Here is a 20,751-nt window from a genome sequence, read left to right as displayed (position 1 = left end):
TGTCTGTTCATGTCTTCTGCCCATTTTTAATTGGTTTGTTTTTTGGTGTTGAGTTGTATAAGTTCTATATATATTTGGGATACTAACCCTTTCTCAGATATGCCTTTTGCAAATATCTTTTCTCACTCAGTAAGTTGTCTTTTAGGTTTGTGGATTGTTTTTTTTTTTTTTTTTTTTCATTTTGCAGAAGCTTTTTATTTTGATATAGTCCCAATAGTTTCTTTTTGCTTCTGTTTCTCTTGCCTCAGGAGACATACGTAGGAAAATGTTGCCATGGCTGATGTCAGGATATTGTGGCCTGTGCTCTCTTTGAGGATTTTTTATGGTTTCAGGTCTCACGTTTAGATCTTTAATTCATTTTGAGCCCTGTAGCATCTTCCAACAGAGATACCCTAAAAGTAGCCTATACAGTGAACAAAACAGTTCCAATAAATTTGATGACCTACATACTTACAATGGAACATTATGCATTCAGAAAAGGATGTCATAAAAAGTTATGAAGTCATATGAAAATTTGTTTTAGTATAATTAAAAATAGCAATAAAAATATATGTTGTATAAATCAAATTTATAAATAAATACATTCATAGAAAAGGCTGGAAAGGTATATGGAAATATTAAGTGATTTATTTCTCTCAGCAGATCTTTTTTTTTTTTTAAGATTTTACTTATTCATGAGAGACACAGAGAGAGAGGCAGAGACACAGGCAGAGCGAGAAGCAGGCTCCATCCGGGGATCCTGATGTGGGACTCGATCCGAGGACCGTGGGATCATGCCCTGAGCCAAAGGCAGATGCTCAACCGCTGAGCCACCCAGGCGTCCCTCAGCAGATCATTTTAATTTTCTTCCTAATCCTACAAAGAACCATAAAACTTACACACAAAAAAAAAAATAACCGAAGCCACATTTTCAAGCTGTTTAATTTTTTTTAAAATAGTGGCTACTGTTAATGACAAATAATTCAGATATGGAGATTTAGTGTAGCCCACGCATTCTCAGTAGGGTGGATAATGAAAATGGGGAGAAAAGGAAAGAGAAACACTGGCCCTGCATAGCCTAATATTTTTAGGAATATTGTTGGTAAATTGAAATATAGCTATGTTTCCACCCGCACCCCCTCTTAAACAGACCAAAGTAATTGGAAGACCAAGTAAATGATTTTTTATAAAAGACTCCCTTGGGCCAGGTGTCCCAGGCTGAGCAAACGGTAGCATGTCGATCTCGGGTGCCCTGCATGGTCTCAAAGGACTGGGGACAGCAAGGCAGGTGCCCTCTGGGGTCTGCAGCTCACAGACCAGGCCTGCAAGCCTTGTAACTCCGTCCTTTTCTAGAGGCTGTTGCAAGCAGAAAGCAGTCAGTTCATCTCGTCAACCCTTCCAGGACACACAGAAGTGTATTAAAAAGAACGTCCCGTGCCCTGTTGGAAGCATCAAGTTGAAGACTCTCCCTGATAGGTATCTCGGAGCAGAATGCTGTCCTGGGGCCATGCCAGTGGCGCCTGACTGTCTCATTTCCAAGGCGGCAATTGAGTGATAATTGCAGGATCCTATTTTGAACAACACTACAGCAGGGCCTGATAAAGTTTGTAACTATTTAGATAGAAATCTGAGAACTCTAAACAATTTATTTACAAAGAAGCACACAGATAGGTTTTAACTACCTCGTAAATCGGCTCTCCTTGACCGCAAAGACAGGAGAGAGGAGCTTCTTGGGGGAATCCATTAGCCCTGGACGGGGATTATTCTCTTGGATGGGCCTTCTTTGGTGAAGGCTTTCGTAATTAACAGACTGGGCCAAGCAGTTACCAGCACTAGACTGAACCATGAAAAGCCCTGGGGCTTTACTTTGAGGTTGGGGGTAGGAGTTCCCTGAGAATGTTCCTGAAGCATCCTGCCTGGATAACCTGTAAAAGTACTAGCCTGAAATCCTTAGACTGGGAATTCTCAACCTGGCGCTCTTGACCGTTGGGGCTGGATCTTCCTTGTTTTGGGGGACACTGTGGGATGTTCAGCAGCATCTCTGGTACCCTCTACCCGCTGAGACCAGCAGCACCCCTCCTGGGCCCAGCTGTGACAACCCAAAATGTCTCCATTGTCAAATGTCCCCTGGGATGGAGTCAAAACCACCCCTTACTTTGAGAACCTTAGACAGGCACATTCCCTGGGTTTTTCAATGTCGTTTATTTAGGGGTTAATTTTTTTTTTTTTCTAAGTGCAGATTGATATTTGGATATCATTGACTTCTCTCCTCTCTGGCCTTTCTGAGTGCCCCGCTATACGATTACATGTTGGCTGATTCTTCCATCTTTAACCTGAAGCTTTGAAAGGAAACAGCTTTTATCTTCTCTGTTACATGGAGGGGGGTGGCGTGGGTTTGAATATCTATTGCTTTGCATGCAAATTTCAATCCTTTGATCACCTTCCCACAGCTTTGGGGGAGATGCTGAGAATCCATCAGTCCTTCCAGTCTTGACCTTAGGACCGTAAACAGACTGGAGGAAGCCTGGAAAGGTCATTTCCTTCCCCCTGGCCAGAATATCCAGGTTTTCGTGCAAGATAATTTCAGGGTTTCCCCAGTCTTTTAGCTCAGAGGAAGTAGGGGAATGCTCCCATAAAGGCTTTGGTCCACCCTGCCCGGGGCCATAATGCAGAAGGATCTTTTTCACTCATTAACTATTTGCAAATTGTTCTTCGAGCTCAAATTTCTACTTTGTCCTGAAAATAAAAAAAAAAAAAAAAGTTTGTGGGAAGACTTCATTTGATGCCTATTTTCTTTATTTTGCAGGCAGGGTGAAATGAAAAAGCTCAGTATTTTGGCAAATTCTACGACAGAATAAAGCAAAAGTGCTTTTTTATTTTTGCATAGCAGTCATTAAAGAGGACTCAGACATTTGTTTTTCCTCCAGGAGCTCTTAATTGTCTAATGACAACAGAGAATGTGGTCTCCATCCCTGTGCTGTTATGTCTATGCCTCCTGCAAGTCCGTCTCCAAAGCAACTTCTTATCGGGCAGAGATGGCTTTGCGTGTTGACTCCGTTCACTGTTAACACAGAGCCATAAATTATGTGGCTCCAGTTTTTTCTTGTAGTCTAATCATTTCTCTGGGAAAAACAGTGTCCTGCTGGGTCTTGCCCTTCACAGAATGTGTACAAACTTGTGCCAGACTCCAGCATGTTGGGAGGACAGCAGGCTTTTCCACCCACCCCAGACCAAGTGTCCTACATCACACAATGTTGTTTTCCAATGTTCGACCTCTAGAAAAAAATATTTCTATACCTGTTTGAAGGTAAAAGTGTAGTTGGCATGTAGAGGCTGATGAGGAAAGCTGCAATCATGAAAAATAAAACCTTGCTGAGGGAAAAATGACAATGACAGCATTCCTCCACCTTTAGAATTATAAGGTGTAAGAGCTGGCCAGGACCTGAAAGAATCACTTATCCACCTCCATTGTTCTTCAGATTAAGAAACTGATACTGAAAGATGAGAAGGGAACTGTTCCACTTGAAGCAGCTGGTTAATGGCAGGGTTGGGACAAGAACTCACCACGATGCTGACTCCTAAGCTCTTTTCATTGCAATCCACTACCTGTCTCCGGCAAGAAGACTGCACGTTCCTGCCTCCGGGCCCTTGCACGGCTGCTCTCTGACTTCAGTGAGCTTCCCACAGATATTGTCCTTCTCTCTTTCATCCACTTTATTTAGGTCTCTGCTCAGATGTTGTCTCCCCAGAGGCCACCATTTCTACAATAGCAGCCCCAGCCTGTCCCCTTTCTTTCCTCTAATCTTGCTTTTCATCATAGCAGTGACTGCTACCTGGCATTACGTGTATTTGCCAAATGGGGCACCAAAAGCCTCTCCCAAAATTGGATCACAGATATTTGGGACAGAAAGGAAAGGCCCTGCCACATACCTGCAAAGTTGCAGTTCTAAAGAACTTAGAAATGGCTTATAATTATGAAAAAAATGGGAATCTCACGTGATCAGATAAACATGAATAAACTGATTAATATACCGTGTTCTCTTATATCATGACTTAAGCCAGAGTTACCAATAAGCTACATTTGCCAAGTCCATTTTTGTTGCTTCCAACCTTTCTCCTCTGTGTTCCTGGACCACCATATATCACTGGTATATCAGAGAAAAACCAATAAAATATCTAGAAGGATAGATAGATAGATAGATAGATAGATAGATAGATAGACAGATAAATATACAGAAAGAGAGAAAGGGAGAGAGAGGGAGGAGAGAGGAATGTGAATGGTTACTTTAAGGAATTGGTTCATGTGATTATGGAAAGGGCAAGTCTAGAATCTGCAGGTCTAGAGTCTAGCAGGCTAGAAGTCTAGAGAAGCATCCAAAGATCCTCTGCTGCAGAATTCCTTCTTGCTGGGAGGAAGTCAGTCTTTATTCTACTAATGAGGCCCACCCACATTATGGAAAACAATTTGCTTTATTGAGAGTCCATCAATGTCAATGTTAATCTCATCCAAAACAACCCTCATAGAAACATCTAGAATAATGTTTGATCAATATCTGGGTACCATAGTGCAGCCAACTGATAGAAAATTAAGCATCACACCTGCTTTTCTTCCTATCACACCAAATGCTCTGTCTCAGTCTTCTTAAACGAATCCTCTCCACCAAAATTATTAAAATGTCTCATGTCAGGGTCTCAGATACTGCAAGTAAAAGTACAGGACACCCAGTTAACTTTTGATTTCAGATAAACATCAAAAATGTTAAGCATAAGTATGTCCCAAATATTGCACGGGAAATACTTACACTAAGAAATCATTCATTGTTGATTTGTATATCAAATATGGTGGATTTTCTCACGACCTACTTTTCTGAGCCCTGTGATAACCACCCCCCCCATGGATCTCCTCTGCCCTCATATCTGCCCCTCATGGTCTGTTTTCTCCTTAGCAAGTAGAGTCATTTTTGTAAATGTAATCTCCCTTAATCTAGACCAGGTGCCAGAGAAAAATATATGAAAATCCACTAGACTGTGCTTACTCTGCTTCACAAAATTCTCTAGAAGTGGCTAACCATTATCAAAATCTAAATTCTCCACAAGTCTCTCTGTGACTCTGCCCCTGCCCTTGGTCTCATGGGCACTCTTCATCTCAAGCTCTCTGTTTCTCAAGTTTGCAATTTGTGCACGGGAGCGTGGCCTTCTTTCTTCTGCCTAAGAAGCTTTGCCTTTAGATAAGACTGCTCCCCCTGCCAGCCTTAGCTCAGATGCCACCGTCCCAGCGAGGACTGCCCCAGCCACCTCAGGACTTCTGCCTTTAACTTCATCTTCTACAAGGCACCAAAGCACCAAGGCTGTTCCACTGGACTGTAAGCTTTTTTTCTTTTTTTTTTCATTAAAAATATATTTTATTTTATTTTTTAAATTTTATTTAAATTCCATTAATTGAAATATAATGTATTATTGTTTTCAGAGGTAGAGATCAGTGATTCATCAGTCTCATATAACACCCAGTGCTCATTTCATCATGTGCCCTCCTTAATGCCCATCAACCTGCTACCTCATCCCCTCACCCTAATCCCCTAAGTTTCTTGAAAACACCCAGCCTGCACAGTTTACTCTTCTGCCCATCCCATAATTTCATCTATTTTTTAATTTTTAAAGAGATTGTATTTATTTCTGAGAAAGAGTGAGACATATGCCAGGGAGAGAAGCAGAGGGACAAGAAAACTCCATGCTGAGCACAGAGTACAGGGCTCAATCCCATGACCCTGCTGAGATCATGACCTGGGCTGAAATCAGGAGTAAGATGGTCAAATGACTGAGCTACCCAGGCTCCCCTTGTCTCTTGAAATGTGTTGGTTACCTCTTGTTTTTCAGCTCTATATTATCAGAAAACAACAATATTATCAGAAATTAAGTGTAATAGGTACTCTGAAAAACTCTTGGTAAGACCTTTAATTGCAAAGAACTTCTCAAAAGTGGCTTGCCAATATATTTAAGAATCTTAAAATGTCCATTTCTTTGTCTCACTGATTAGAAAATTAGAAATTTGAAAAAAGAACTTTAGAACTCTGCTCTTAGGACATAATGGACATTTTAAGCAAGGATTTATCCATAAGGATGTCCTTTGTAGAGAAAATACATAAAAAAACCAAGAGTCTAGCAATAAGGAAATGGATTAAAAATTACAGGGTACATCTATATGATGGAACATCTAGCTTTCACATTTTCTTTTGGGGATTGAAAGCAGTGCCCAAAACATCTTTCTCAGGGCATATTCAAATATTTATTAACACATGAAAAGACATGCAAAAAAAGATTTCGACAAGGTCTGGAACCAGGACTGTGTGTGACTGCCAGATCTAATAAGTCTGTATGGAATATTATCACATCATGAAGGTCAGAGCCCCTCCCATGGTCATGGCTGACAGCCCCTGCAGGACCTTTACAAGACAGAAATGGAAAAGCCAGCTCGTTCTAATTAAGAACTGCTTTTTGACATGTCCTGGACAGGCATATCCCTTTTAGAAATGCACTCTTCTCATCGTCTCTAAATTTTAAGTGTTCTGAGACTGCAGTTGCTGGTAATGTAATCAGGCTTTGAGTGGATCTGGAAGGTGGTGTGTGTAGCACCTGATGTGTGACTAGCAATAGAAAGGGCCTGGAACAGAAAACATCTTGGACACTGCCTATTTGGAAGTTGGGATTCTCACGTATGGTGTCAGAAAGGGAATGACAACAAATTGATCCAAAATATTCAGGAACATCAGCATTTTCAGATGATCAGATCCTGAGTAGGTAAAGAAAGCTCTCAATGAAGGATAGCCAGAAGAGACAAAGGGACCCCTGGACTCAAGTCTGTGGGGTAGGGACAATGACATCAATTTATGCTTTGTGTCTAGTTCTGAGAACAGGGACAGGATTCAAGGTTGAGATGCAGACCTGAAAGGAGAACATAAGTTAGATTTGCAAGAATGCTGAAAATGGCAAAGGTCAATTAAAACCCATGGTAGAAATAGTAAGAAATGGAATCAACTGTACAAAACTGAATTGATGCTACAAAATTCCAGACACCTTTTATAGATTATTAGGGAAATGTAAGGAGATAAAATAATGAATAGATGTAGATGAATGGATAGATAGATATAAAAGACAGATAGGTAGATATCAAAGAGACAGATATCAATGGAAGACGGAGAAAGATCCATTAACAGTAGACTAACAAGAAAGTTGGGTAGATGGGTGGATATGGAAGACAGAAATATATACGTTAACACAAAAGTGGGATGAATAGTGATATAAGAAAGAGGAAAGAGAAACAAATGTGGAAGAGAAGGAGATGGATAGATATCGAGAACAAAAATTTTCTATAATCCAAATTCCAAAGAGGAAAGGACTGACAATTCTTTGTTTGCAAGATGGTGTAATCAGCAGAACTGGTTTTAAGTCACTAATGTATTGTATGAGTTTGCCTTCTGAAGGTAGCGATTCCATGCTTCTAAAATTCAATTTTAAAAAAGAAAACCATATCTGGGGGCATCACAATGCCAGATTTCAGGTTGTACTACAAAGCTGTGTTCATCAAGACAGTGTGGTACTGGCACAAAAACAGACACATAGATCAATGGAACAGAATAGAGAACCCAGAAGTGGACCCTGAACTTTATGGTCAACTAATACACGATAAAGGAGGAAAGACGATCCACTGGAAGAAAGACAGTCTCTTCAATAAATGGTGCTGGGAAAATTGGACATCCACATGCAGAAGAATGAAACTGGACCACTCTCTTGCACCATACACAAAGATAAACCCAAAATAGATGAAAGATCTAAATGTGAGACAAAATTCCATCAAAATCCCAGAGGAGAACTCAGGCAACACCCTTTTTGAACTTGGCCACAGTAACCGGAGAAGGACAAACAGTGTATGTTCTCATTCATTTGGGGAATATGAATAATAGTGAAAGGGAATATAAGGGAAGGGAGAAGAAATGTGTGAGAAATATCAGAAAGGGAGACAGAACATAAAGACTCCTAACTCTGGGAAATGAACTAGGGGTGGTGGAGGGGGAGGAGGGCGGGGGGTGGGGGTGAATGGGTGACAGGCACTGAGGGGGACACTTGACGGGATGAGCACTGGGTGTTATTCTGTATGTTGGTAAATTGAACACCAATAAAAATTAATTTATAAAATTAAAAAAAAAGAAAAAAAATAAAATTCAATTAGCAACAGCCACAGTTTACCAACACTGCTTCCATAGCTAATGGTCAACTGATTGCCCAAATTCTAGTTTCTGAAATTCTGACAATTCCTGAACTCTGTATTTCTCTAAATGCTCTATAAAACCATTTCAGGGGCACCTGGGTGGCTCAGTGGTTGAGCATCCGCCTTTAGCTCAGGTCATGGTCTTGGGGTCCTGGGATCAAGTCCTGCATCAGGCTCCCCATGGGGAGGCTGTTTCTTCCTCTGCCTATGTCTCTGCCTCTCTCTCTGTGTGTCTCTCATGAGTCAATAAATAAAATCTTAAAAAAAACTTTTCAAGAATGGTATAAGAAAACAGACTTGAATATCTGACAGATTGGAAAAGACTTTTCTAAGCATAAAAAAATAGATAACAATTAAAAAAATCAAAGATATTTGAGTGTCACAAATACCATAAACAACATTGTTAGGCAGACAACCTAGAAACAATATTTGCATCAAATATAGTAGACAAGTCAACTCGTGGTTAACAATCATCCTATTTAAGAAACTCATACCACTCAATAAGAAAGATATGAAAGCCCCCATGGCCAGATAGGCAAAAGGTATGAAGACAATTCACAGAAGAAATACAAATAAAGAAGTGAAAACAGTGTTTCCCAAGTACTTGTAAATCAAAATCAAGGAAATAAAATCAAAGAAATGCAAATAGAAATCATAATGACATTTCACATGTCAAATTAGCAAAGACCCATTACGGTTAAGCCATTTTAGCCAGGGGGGGTGAGGATGTGGACATATTCAGCCATTGTACAAGTATAAGTGGAAGAATCTTTCTGAAACTTCTACTGTGTTTGTAACAAGAGCCTTAAAACAAAACTCACACCCTTTCCTCAGAATTCCCCACGAGGTGTCTCTTCTTTGGAAGTAGAAAGAAGCTTGAAGCAAGTTTTCGGCACATATTCATAACTGAGATATTTATAATTGTGCAATATTTGGCAAGCCATCCAACAACCGTGAACACAATGACGTAAATTCTGGTACAAACCTATGATGGAATATTTTGCTGTCATTGTAGTGGGGTTTGCAAGAAATTTTTAATCATACATCAAAATGCTTGTTATACAGTGAAATAGAAAGCAGAAGCTAGATTTGTATAAGTTTTGTGATTCAAATTTTACTGAAATGTGTGTGTATGATTCAAATCTTATTAAAATGTGTATAGAACAATACAATTAAAAGTCCATCCATTTTCCCCAGTAGCCATTTAAAAATAATGTGATTATAATCAATAATTTGATTATTTTTTAAATTCTGAGCATTTTTCTCCCATGGGCTGTTTATAAAGTCTCTATTTGAAGTATCTAATCCCTGTCAAATCATGTTCTTTCCTTTCCTTTTTTTTTTCTTTCTTTTTTTTCTTAAACACAAGTATACCTTTCAATAAATGGGTAACAGAAGTGTATCTATAGTGGATATGGTAGGAGCACTTCACGTGAGCTTCATCCAAGCATTCCAACTTCCTGGCAGGCTGCATGGCTCTTCAAAAATTCCCCTTCATTTTGCAGGTGTGGCTCGGTGACTCCTGAGTCCAGATTTACACACCATCCAGAGCACAGGCAAGAGAGACTTTCAGACCCTGGACCTCCTCTAGTAGTCGTTTATGTAACCCTTAATACACCTGCCATATGGCTTCATCAAGAAAGTTCCCCACCATTCCAGTATGATAATTGTTCCCCCTCGGGGAGTGGCCCTTCCTCTCAGTCATGGGTTGGTTTGGGTATTGTAAGTATTCCTTTTCTTCTCATAAAACAAAAAGGAGGTTATTGGCTAGATTCTAGGCTACATGTATTATTTTTATAATCACACATACGCAAAATGCACAAATATTAAGAATAAAAAAAAACTAGTGACAAGAAAAATTGTCCTAATAACATGCAAAGAAATTAACACGAACATTCCATAAATTATGCGATCCTAAATGTTAAAAATGGTTAAGAAAAAGGTCTGGAAGAAAATTGTACCCATGTTTCCTTGTGGATTACAGGAGGGCAGATTTTTGTTTTCTTCTTCATACATTTCCTGTATGCTCAAGTTTCTATCATGAGGCAGAACAAGGAAGCTTATTATTTGAAGAATGGGGTGGTTGGGGTAACAACAGCAAAGAGAATTATAAAGTTGGTCTTGGAAAAAAAAACCCTCCTCTAAATGAAAATTGGCTTCTACATAACATCCTCTGGAGGCCAAGCCCACCCACATCAGCAGGTAGCAGCTGTGCCCCTGAAGTGGGCTTTATTGTCCCACTTCGCAAATGTGAAAAGCAAGACTTAGGTAGATGCTACAAGGTTCCTGCGGCCACACACCTGGTACACAGCAGAGCAGAGACATTGCTCTTCATTTACCTCCCGGGGGAGGCGAAGAGACCACCGTTGGGCATATGGAGTCCAGGGAGAAATAGTGCTTGTTGGGCACTTGCAGGAAGTTTCCCCATAGTTCAGTTCAGAACCAGCACTTCTGCGCACGCTCGGGACCTGCATTTTTCCTACCCTGGAGAATGAATGGAGCCTACCATGCATATTCAAACATTCTCAAGGGGTTCAATTGTATTTTTGCCACGTGGCCTCATAAAATCAATTGGGGTGTGGGTTTTCTCCTCCTTGCCTTCAAACATCCTTGCTTCTCCCCCAACTGGCTCTTCTGTTCTCCACATGCTGGGATGCAGAAAGAAGGACAGAATGGTTTGGGAGGGAAGAGGTCACGTGGCCCGGTTGATATTTAGAGCATTAGGACATCATTCCCTAAAGCCCTGTTTCCTGGAAGGATGCAGACTTCGTCTGTCAGCCCCATTGTGGGCAGCATCCCAGTGCCCCTTGGGCAGGACTGCTGGCCACCACATTCTGCAGACCCTACTGGCATCCTTTGTTCTTCTGGAGAATGTAGCTCATTTGGTACTTGAAAGAACATTATAGAAATCTTGTGTCCTGGAGAGCTTAGGAATGCTGCTCCATTTGACTTTTGAGTTCAGTGTTGTGTTAACAAGGAAATGCTTCTTTGGGGTTATGCTTTTCTTCCTCTTTTGCATTTCTGACTTTTCCTTAGGTGGCATAGGGTGCCATGAGCCCCTGTACACATGCAAGGTGAAGCAAGAGTTATATTTGATGCGATTAATGCTGAAGTGTACCCTTTGCCTGAAATTATCAGATAACTGAGAGGAGAGGTACTTCGAGGCTTCCATTCTGTTTGTGCTTGAATTACCTAAGAAATGGTTTATTTCTTAAGTTTGCATATAGAGAGTGTCTCAGATGAACCCCACAGCTTGATGTTGGCAAGAAAGTACAGACATCTTAATTATCAGTAGAGCTAAGTTGACTGCTTTGTCCAAAACATGGAAAAGCCCTAATTCAAGAGGCTGGTTCAAGGACAAATTCTGTGAATGTTAGCAGGTTTCTGGAAGTCTGCTAGTAGCCACTGGTAGGCAGCTGGGCTTGTCAAGGAAGTGTATACTCTCTCTTCAAGTACATGCCCCTTTGTCCATGTTTGCTCTGACATCCAGAGGGAGGGTTTGGAAAAAACATCTATTTCTGTTTTGAAATAGAACCACCTGAATCAATGTGCTTCTAGGGGCCAGATGCTGAACTTTCTTATGGGTTAATTTGTTCATTCTCACATCGACACCATGCGTGGGAGCTGTTGTCTTTGGACGGCAGATGAGGAAGCCGGTGTTCATTCACACTGACTGGACTTGGCCAAAGTTCCACAGCTGCAGGGTGGCAGACCTGGCTTTGAACTTAAGAAGGACAAAGTCCAAAAACCATGGTCTTTCAAAGTTGCTACCCACTGCCTTTTAAGTTCCATAGCTGAGATAAAAGCATCTTTGGGTTCTCTATCTTGTGAAATACTTCTTTGGGATCTCAAATTTTTCTAGTTCTTGACCTCTGGTGAAAATGTAGATGGGGACCATCATGTGGCCAGCTATGGCAGATTCCCCCCCCCCATCAACTTTGCCTGCCCGCCCACCCCTGCATGGCTCCTTTGGGAGGTGTGCAGCTCCTTTGGGAGTCCCCCCATGAGGGACTAGATTAATATGCCTGGATATTAGGAGTTCTTTCTGATTTTGCCAAGCAGGTTTGAGAAAACACATGCATTTTGGCACATCTACACACACACACACACACATATCACAGACCATTCCTGCCTTCTCTTAGGTCTTGGTTGGGACCTCTTGAACTGCTCTTAGAAGGGAGGATGTGACTTAGTCACTAATGATTTCTGAAATACTGGTGTGAACAGGAAGTTAGGTATGACGCAAGCACAGAGGGAAAAGGAAGAAAATTGCGTGTGTGACAATTATTTATTTTTTGTTGCAGTTGAGAGAGGAGTCACCAACATTTTCACCTCTGTATTTAAGTAAGAGGTCTCTTATACTATCTATGTGGATTTCCATTACTGTACAAGGTCCCCATGCCTTGATTCCAAGTTCAGAAGCCTCAGGACTTTTGTTTGAATGATGGATTCCTGACTCTCAGGGCTGGGAAAAACTTTAAGAGCCATAAAGGCATATGCCATGGAGGAAGCCAGTTTTAAACTTCTGAAAGTCCATGCCAGGTGCTAGAGGAGGCTCTGCTTGAACATCCTTTTAAATAAGCTCCCACTCCCTCCTGAGCACCAGTTTCACCTTTGACAGGTGACTCTTTCCAAAACATTTTACTTATATTGAGTTGAAATCTGTCTCATGCTTAACTTGTAAAATGAGTCAGCTGGCCTCAGGACTGACCTTCCCAGCTGCACAGACTACACACCGCACAGCTCCGGGGGGCACCATTCATCTGGACTCTGATGGCAGAGACTGGCAGGTGGCTGGCATGCCATGCCATGGCCCTGGTTCTCCATCATGATCTTTGTGTTTCTTTTTTTTTTCTTTTTTTTTTAAGATTTATTTTATCTATTCATGAGAGACACACAGAGAGAGACAGAGACAGGCAGAGGGAGAAACAGGCTCCCCGAAGGGAGTCTGATGTGGGACTCAATGCCAGGACCCCAGGATCATGACCAGAGCCCAAGGCAGATACTCAACCACTGAGCCACATAGGTGTCCCGACTTTTGTGTTTCATTCGACTCTTGACTTCAGTGTCCACCTTCATATGGAGATCTACTCCGCAGAAGAGTTCTGTTGGCATCAAGCAGCTTTCAAAGTCCCTTCCTGAGCCAGACTGCCTGTGTCACGAGACCCAGGCACCCCTTATTATTTACACACTGTGAAACTTAATGTCCTTCAAGCTCAAACATGCAGGTTAGGTTTTTACCCTGAAGGCAACCCATCATCCGTTGTTAGACCAAATATTGTTGAACGGAAAGGAGATGGGAGTGTGGTTTTCTGTTTGAATTTTTTCTTGAAGAATCCATTCTGGCTGGAAATATGACTGTGTTTTTTTTTTTAAACATCTTTATATATCAGTTTTGCACAATCAGTCATAAAACATCATTTTATTTATTTTTAAGATTTAGGGGGTATACTGAAAAAAGAGAAAAGAACCAAATGGGAAATGCTGCTTTCTGTCCCATTTTCCACTTTACAATAAAAATACTGTTCTTTCCGAAGTCACTAACGCATAGTTTGTGTCACCTGAGCAAAGATGAAAGCTAGGAAAACAAAATCAAGCACACTTCCAGGAAATGGTCAGCTTCCTTAGTTTCTCCACCTCTTAAAAGAATCTATTTATATCATATGGCTGCTGTAAGAGTACCTCATCTTTTTTGTGGAAGGACCTTTGTTGGGAACTGAGTTGGGACACATATGGTTAACATTTTTCCAAAAAAAAAAATGCACTTCTGTAACAATAATAATGTGGCCTTTATGTAAAACGCTATATAATTACCTTCTAATTTCATATTGACTGGCCCCCGGGAAATCTAAATTATTGAAGATTTACCATAAGCTGAAAATTATGGATTCCCAAGGAAGGTGGTTGTTGCTAGAAATATAGTAATTTGGTCCTTTGGTGGCTGGGGCGAACAGGGCTCTCTCTGCCCGCTTGAGTTTTTTAGTGGAGTGGGAGATTAAACCAAGCACTCGGGCACTTTGATGTTGGGTGGAGAGGCCTCGGGTGAATAGAGAGCCCTGGTTGAAGCTCAAGGCTTCACTTTTGCCACAAGACACGGTCTTTATTAACTAGGGGTTGCACCCACTTCACTTTTATTATTAAACGATTACAAAAGCCTTCCCGAAAAAAACCCCAAAAAACAAAAAGAATGCGGGCAGAATTTGTACTGGGAAGGTTTCAACATCTCATAAAACTGACACGAACACTTTCTCCCCAGAGATGCAGGGGCAGGGGTGTGGGGGTTCTCAAAGAGCAAGAGGAGACCCCCTTCCCCCAGCTATAGGTATCTTGCCTCAAAGTTGCGATGAGTTACTCCCTCAGAGAGCAAGCTGCATGTCTAGCCTCTGGACACAAGCAGAGAACAAGAACAATAACGGGCAAGTGTGTGTGCACATGTGCGTGTGTGTTTGCCTGAAATACATTTAAAACACATTTACTCTCCCTTATTTCCAAACACTTAAAAACATACTTTCCTTTGCTGGCAAGGGAGATAGGGAGATTGAAGGCTCAGCAGTTTTTATGAAGAGCAATGCTGAAATGTTAAAACAAAAGAATTCAGGTGTTTCCCCACGCTAGCCCCTCTTCCCAAGGGATTTTGTGGGTTAATAAATTAATCAGAACCAAGTGCGGACTGCAGTTGAAACCATAGAGGGCCTGTATCTCCTTGGATCCAGCTGTTCATACCGATGTCAAAACAGTAAAAGCATCCCAAAGTGATCTTGGGCTGAAATGGAAATCGGGTCCATTACTTTTAAACAAAGCTAACGAAGGAAGTGAATCGTAACTTTGGGACAGGCTAGGACAACAGTTATTAAGTCCTGATGTGGGCAAATGTTGCTTGCCACGAGAGATAATAATGAATGGGACAGCGCTCAGATTCCTGCCTTCAAGATGCCCTGTCCCTGCTGCTTTGCCACATCCGCGTATGTACACGTGCCCGCCCCCCCCGCCCCCCCCAGACCCAGTGACAAGCCACAGGACATCTATTAGCATGCATTAAAATAAAAAGCAGTCCTTGGAATCTCTACTTTAGTTGGGGCCAGTCCAGCATCCTCGGGAAGCCAGAATCTGCCAAGTTTATCTCTCCTGGAATTCAGACATTTAATCAATGACACTTGCTTTGCCAAGGTTGTAAAAATAAAACAACTCTCAAAGTGCTAAGCCTTTGTTTTGGTCCGCAAAGAAACTCAAGTGCTTCAGTTAGTGATCAAAATACAAAGAACCAGACTCTAATAGGGTTGAAAATAATTGCAGGCGTGTGCGTGCAAGTGCATCCGGCATTTCGTGCCACGGAACATGAAAAATCGGCACCATGGAAAAGAAGCAATGTGCCCCCGAAGTGCAGCTAAATTTACATTCCTGATTATTTGCAAAATCTTTTCTTACCTAAAGCTTCTGGTTCCATATTTACTTCTGATTCCGTATTTATTTACTAAGCGTATGTAGACTTTCTACACTTTGTACTTACATTAAACTGTGAAGTTGTATGGGTGTATCCATGCATGAAAACTTCTTTATATGGCGATTTTACTCTCGTGTACCAACATATACATGTTATTTAACATAAAATTCATAGCATAAATGTACCAGCTAGGCTGCCAGAAATGAAAAAGCATTGCAGTCTCTTATATTTAAAAGCTATCCATCATTATGATTTACCCTTGGTGGACGGTGATGACAATTCGCCTCTATGTCATGCTTAGTGTGCATAAGTACAAAATGACTTTGCCTATGAGACACAGAATCCATTCATTTTAACAGACTAGGTGGACTTTTATTATAATTTTTTTTTTATTTTGTGGGATAGGTTGTTCATTTTATTAGAATAGGCATGGTTTTATAAAAACAGAGGAAGGAGGTTAGAACTCTTGGGCACATGTGCTGTGCCAGCTCCCGATTGGGTTTTGCAGCCTCCCTAGGTGGAGGGGAGTCCACGGGGAGTTGGATCCAGGGTCCAGAGCATTGCACGGGGCTGCTGCACTGAAAGGTACAGTCAGGCACACTGCCTGTGGGTCTCATGGGTCCCTCAGTCCCGGGTTCCCAGCCTCCAGGGCGGGGAGGACAGCTGGACACAGTAACTGCACTTCTTTCTCCCACCAATTGAGATTAAATAAAAGCTGGAGGCGCTGATGCATTATTCATGATTTTCTTTGTAATGGAATCCAGAGTACATCTGAAGGCTCTATACTTCAATACTTGCTCTAGGAAAAAAAAAAAAAAAAAAAAAAGAAAGAAAGAAAGAAAGAAAGAAAGAAAGAAAGAAAGAAAGAAAGAAAAAAAAAAGAAAGAAAGAAAGAAAAAGAAAAAAAAAAAAGTGCGGGGCAGTTGGTGTGGATGTGCGTGCCTGCCAGGCTTGCTGCAGAGATTCTATCTGAGAGCAGGAGACAGTGGCTTGCCATCAAAAAGCCCTGTTGTGACTTCTAAAAAAGTGAAGTCCTGTTTTTAAATTCAGGGGTACTCTTCCAGGTGAAAAAAGGGAGGAGCAGTGTATTTTAATTCTAACCGATATAAAGGATAGGCTTCTTTCGACATCTATTGACTTAAAATACAAAACTAACTTTTTAGTTTATCATAAGCTTAAGGGGAACCCTAGGGCAATTCCTTTGCAAGAGAAAAGAAAACTGGAATGCACAGTTCTTGCATTTTGTCTCTGAATTGACATGCATTTTGCTGTAGCTGGAGCCAGCTGCAGGTCCTTGGTCCAGGTTCCCAGGTTTCTAGAATGAACATACCCTGTGCAGAGGTGCCACCTGCAAACTGGTCTTGGACTGACACCTTACATGGGCAGTGTCACCAGTCCTTTTGGAAGGAGCCTTCCCAACAATTTTAAACTGTATTTTTGTACCAAAACTCCCATGAAGACACACAAATGGCTGGAAGCTCCATCCCCTTGCTACAGAGGTTTTGCAATGTCTCCACGGAGGGACTTTGTGGCTTCGTGGGAGTTAAATAAAAGGAAAGGAGGATGTGTGGGAACTTTGTGTTGGAAGAAGCTTGTCTAGCCCGGTAGTGATTAAGAGATTATAAATTGTGTTTTGTCTGAGTGGCTCACATGGTTTTCGATGTTATTCCCGTTTAAGGTTGGCTGCAGATGGTGGAGGTGGGAGGCAAGGGAGACAGAGAAGCCAGCAAAGTTTCTAAGATTACGTGGCAAGTGGCCCCAAATCCAGGTGCAGCTCAGTCCTCCTCGCTCAGGAACGACACATGCTCTGCGTGGGGTGGGCTGGAGACCCTGTAGGGAAGGAGCTTTCAGAATCTGCTGCTTTGGTGAGATTTCAGGGTTTTGGCATTGACCATGACACCTGGCTCCCTGTGCTGTGATGATTTATAGACATGTGCTCGGACTCGCCTGTTACATGTATGTCAACTAAGACGAAGAGGAAGGATTCTTCTTGCTTTGCTCATGTTGTGACCAGAGGGCTGCGCAGTACCTGTACCCCTCTGGCTGGCCCTGGAGCAGTCGATTTTACCTAACGTGTCACTAACTCAGAAGCCCCAGGCCACGCTTAGGACTGCCCAGCACTGCTGGCAGCTGCTGCCATTTGTCTGTGGCATGAGAGCAGCAATGTGTGGTGTGTAACACAGGGGAGAAAACAGGAAGCTCTCCCTCTAAGCTGGCTAAGCAAGAAACTCACACTTTTATATGCGCTTCTTTCTTGTTCAGGTGCTCCTCCTTTTCCCCTTACCCTTTGTTTTTGTGGCTGTACCAAGACTGATGTGGGGCAGATTAACTCTCAAACATCATTGCTCCAAAAAGAGGATGTAAAGTGATCATGGCAATCAGAAAAATGTTTTGTTGCCACTTGGCATTTCATATGAAGCTAAATATAGTTTTACCAGGTGATTCTGCTGTTGGTGCTCCGTGGTATTTATCCAAATGAGCTGGGAACCTACGTCTGCATAAAAACCTGCACACAAATATTTATGGAAGCTTTATGCATAGTTACCAAAACTAGGAAACTTGTCTTTCAATAGGTGAATGGATAAACAAATTCCATTATATCCATATAACAGAATAGTATTCAACAATAAAAAGAAATGAATTATCAAGCTAGAAAAAGACAGGAGGGGAGACGTTGAATGCATATTGCCAAGGAAATATGGAAGCCAGTCTCAAAAGGCTAAAAGTACTGTATGATTCCAACTCTATGACATCCTAGAAGAGGCAAAACTATGGGGATAGCAAAGAGAGCAGTTATTGAGAGGGATTGGTGGTTGGGGAAAGGAGTGATTGGATACTGTCATGGTGACACAATGATTTCATGCATTTGTCAAAACCCATAGAATGTACAACATTAGGAGTCAGCCCTAATATAAATTATAAACTTCATAATTTATATTAGTTAATAAAAGTGTATCAATATTGTTTAATCATAACAAATGTAACTCTGAATCCAAGATGCCACAGGGGAAATTTGAAGTGTGGGAGTGATTCCATGGGAATTGTTTATATTTTATGTTCAATTTTTCCATAAACCTAATATTGCTTTAGAAAATAAAGTCTACTAGTTTAAAAAAAAATGGTAGCTGGGAGATGGCCAGTTCATTGGTCTTTTGATGGGTATGCTGGGGGCAGTGTTCTGGGGCTTTAGGTTGTGAGTAGTAGGCATTGTACAAACCTCACATAATCTGGATTTCTCTGCAGTCACCTTTGATATGCTTTGATTTTGGTTAAAGTGTCACTTTAATGTATTGAAGAAATTCATATCAAGCGGCCACCATTTCATTTGTGAGACCTAGTTCTTTCTTCTCCCTTCTTTTTTGCTTATATCTTGTTGTGGAATCAAGATTGGAGGAGGAACTGGGTGGCTCAGTTGGGTAAGCATCCAGCTCTTGATTCCAGCTCTGGTCATGATCTTGAGGTCATGGCACCAAGCCCTGCATTGGAGTCAATGCTGGGTGTAGAGTCCCCTCAAGATTCTCCCTTGCCCTCTTCCTCTGCCTCCCCTTTGTCTCTCTTATATATATATAATGAGTGAGAAAACAGAAAAATCATCATGATTAATATCTTTATAATTTTGCTTATTTATAGTCTATTGAGTACGTGGGAGAGGAAGAAAGTCTTTTTTCTCTACCTATCTTAGGCTCATTGGCCAGTGCCCTGTATATTAGACTAACAAAAGACAGATGACTAGAAGAAAAAGAAACAGAAGTTTATTAGCACACGCAGTACACACACACAGGAGTACCCAGTGAGGAGTAACTCAAAGGGGTGGTTAAAATTCGGGCTTATAAAGCATCTTAACCAAAAGAACATTCAACCTTCAGAGAAGTGACAGGGCGAAGGAAAAGGATTTTGAGTATTTAGGGCTGGCAAATTGTGAGGAGGTAAATATTTGAGGAAACTAATGGCAGGTGAGGGTTAGTTTTTATAAGGTTTGCTGTGTAGACTCCACTCCTGACATCTCTGGGCTGATATGGGTCCAGAGTTGTCTCCAGTGATCAATTTCTGTTTTTCCTGGTGGGTGGGTAGAGACATCTTTATAAATTTAAATTTGCCTATTTGCTTTTAGGCAGCCAGGGGGAAGGCAGAGAACTTTTCTTCTATCTGCTTCTTAATTGCCTTCAGCTCAAAATAATTCTTAAGCCAAAGTGGCATATTTTTGGGGTGGCATATTCTGCTACTTTTCAGCATCTAAAATACTGAATTATTTTAGGTGCTGGGAGAGAGACAGAGAAGTTTAACCTGAGATTCTTACTCCTGGATTTTTAAACTCTAATGGAGAGATGAGAAACTAACACATGAAGAGAACTACCATACTATCAGCGATCCCATTTCTGGGTATATATCCAAGGGAAATAATATCGCTATCTCAAAGAGATATCTGCAACTCCCGTGTTCATTGCAGCATTACTCACAATAGCCAAGGTAGGGAAACAACCTAAGTGTGTTGATAAATCACTGGACAAAGGAAATGCGGAGTAGGGTATATACACAGAATATCATTCAGTCTTATAAAAGAAGGAAGCCCTGCCATTTGCAACAATGTGGATGAACCTGGAAAATAATATGCGGAGTAAAATAAGCCAGACACAGAAAGGCAAATACTGCATAATCTCACCTATATGTGGAATCTAAAAAAGTTGAACTTATAGAAATAGAGAGTAGAAGAGTAGTTATCAGGTGCTGGTGAGTGGAGGAAACGGGGAGATGTTGGTGAAAGGGTACAGACTTTTAGCTCTAAGATGAATAAATTCTGGTGATCTAATGTACCACATGGTGACTAGTTAATAAAACTATAGTGTATGCCTTAGTTTTCTAAGACAGTAGATTTTACATGAAGAAATATGTATCAGTGCCTCCTTTGGTGAAATCATCACACGTGGTCCTTGGCCTTGCAGAGCTTACACTTTCTAAAAAGATAGCCATTATATATCTATATATAAAAGATAGCCATTAAATTACAGGTAATGACACACAAGTAGTTGATCGCTGTCTCCTCTCCACTCCCAGCTTATACTTTTATGGA

The sequence above is a fragment of the Nyctereutes procyonoides genome, unplaced genomic scaffold (assembly GCF_905146905.1).
Source record: "Nyctereutes procyonoides isolate TBG_1078 unplaced genomic scaffold, NYPRO_anot_genome, whole genome shotgun sequence".
Lineage (NCBI taxonomy): Eukaryota > Metazoa > Chordata > Mammalia > Carnivora > Canidae > Nyctereutes > Nyctereutes procyonoides.
The sequence above is the reverse complement of the archived record's forward strand: the minus strand, read 5'-3'. Positions refer to the sequence as shown.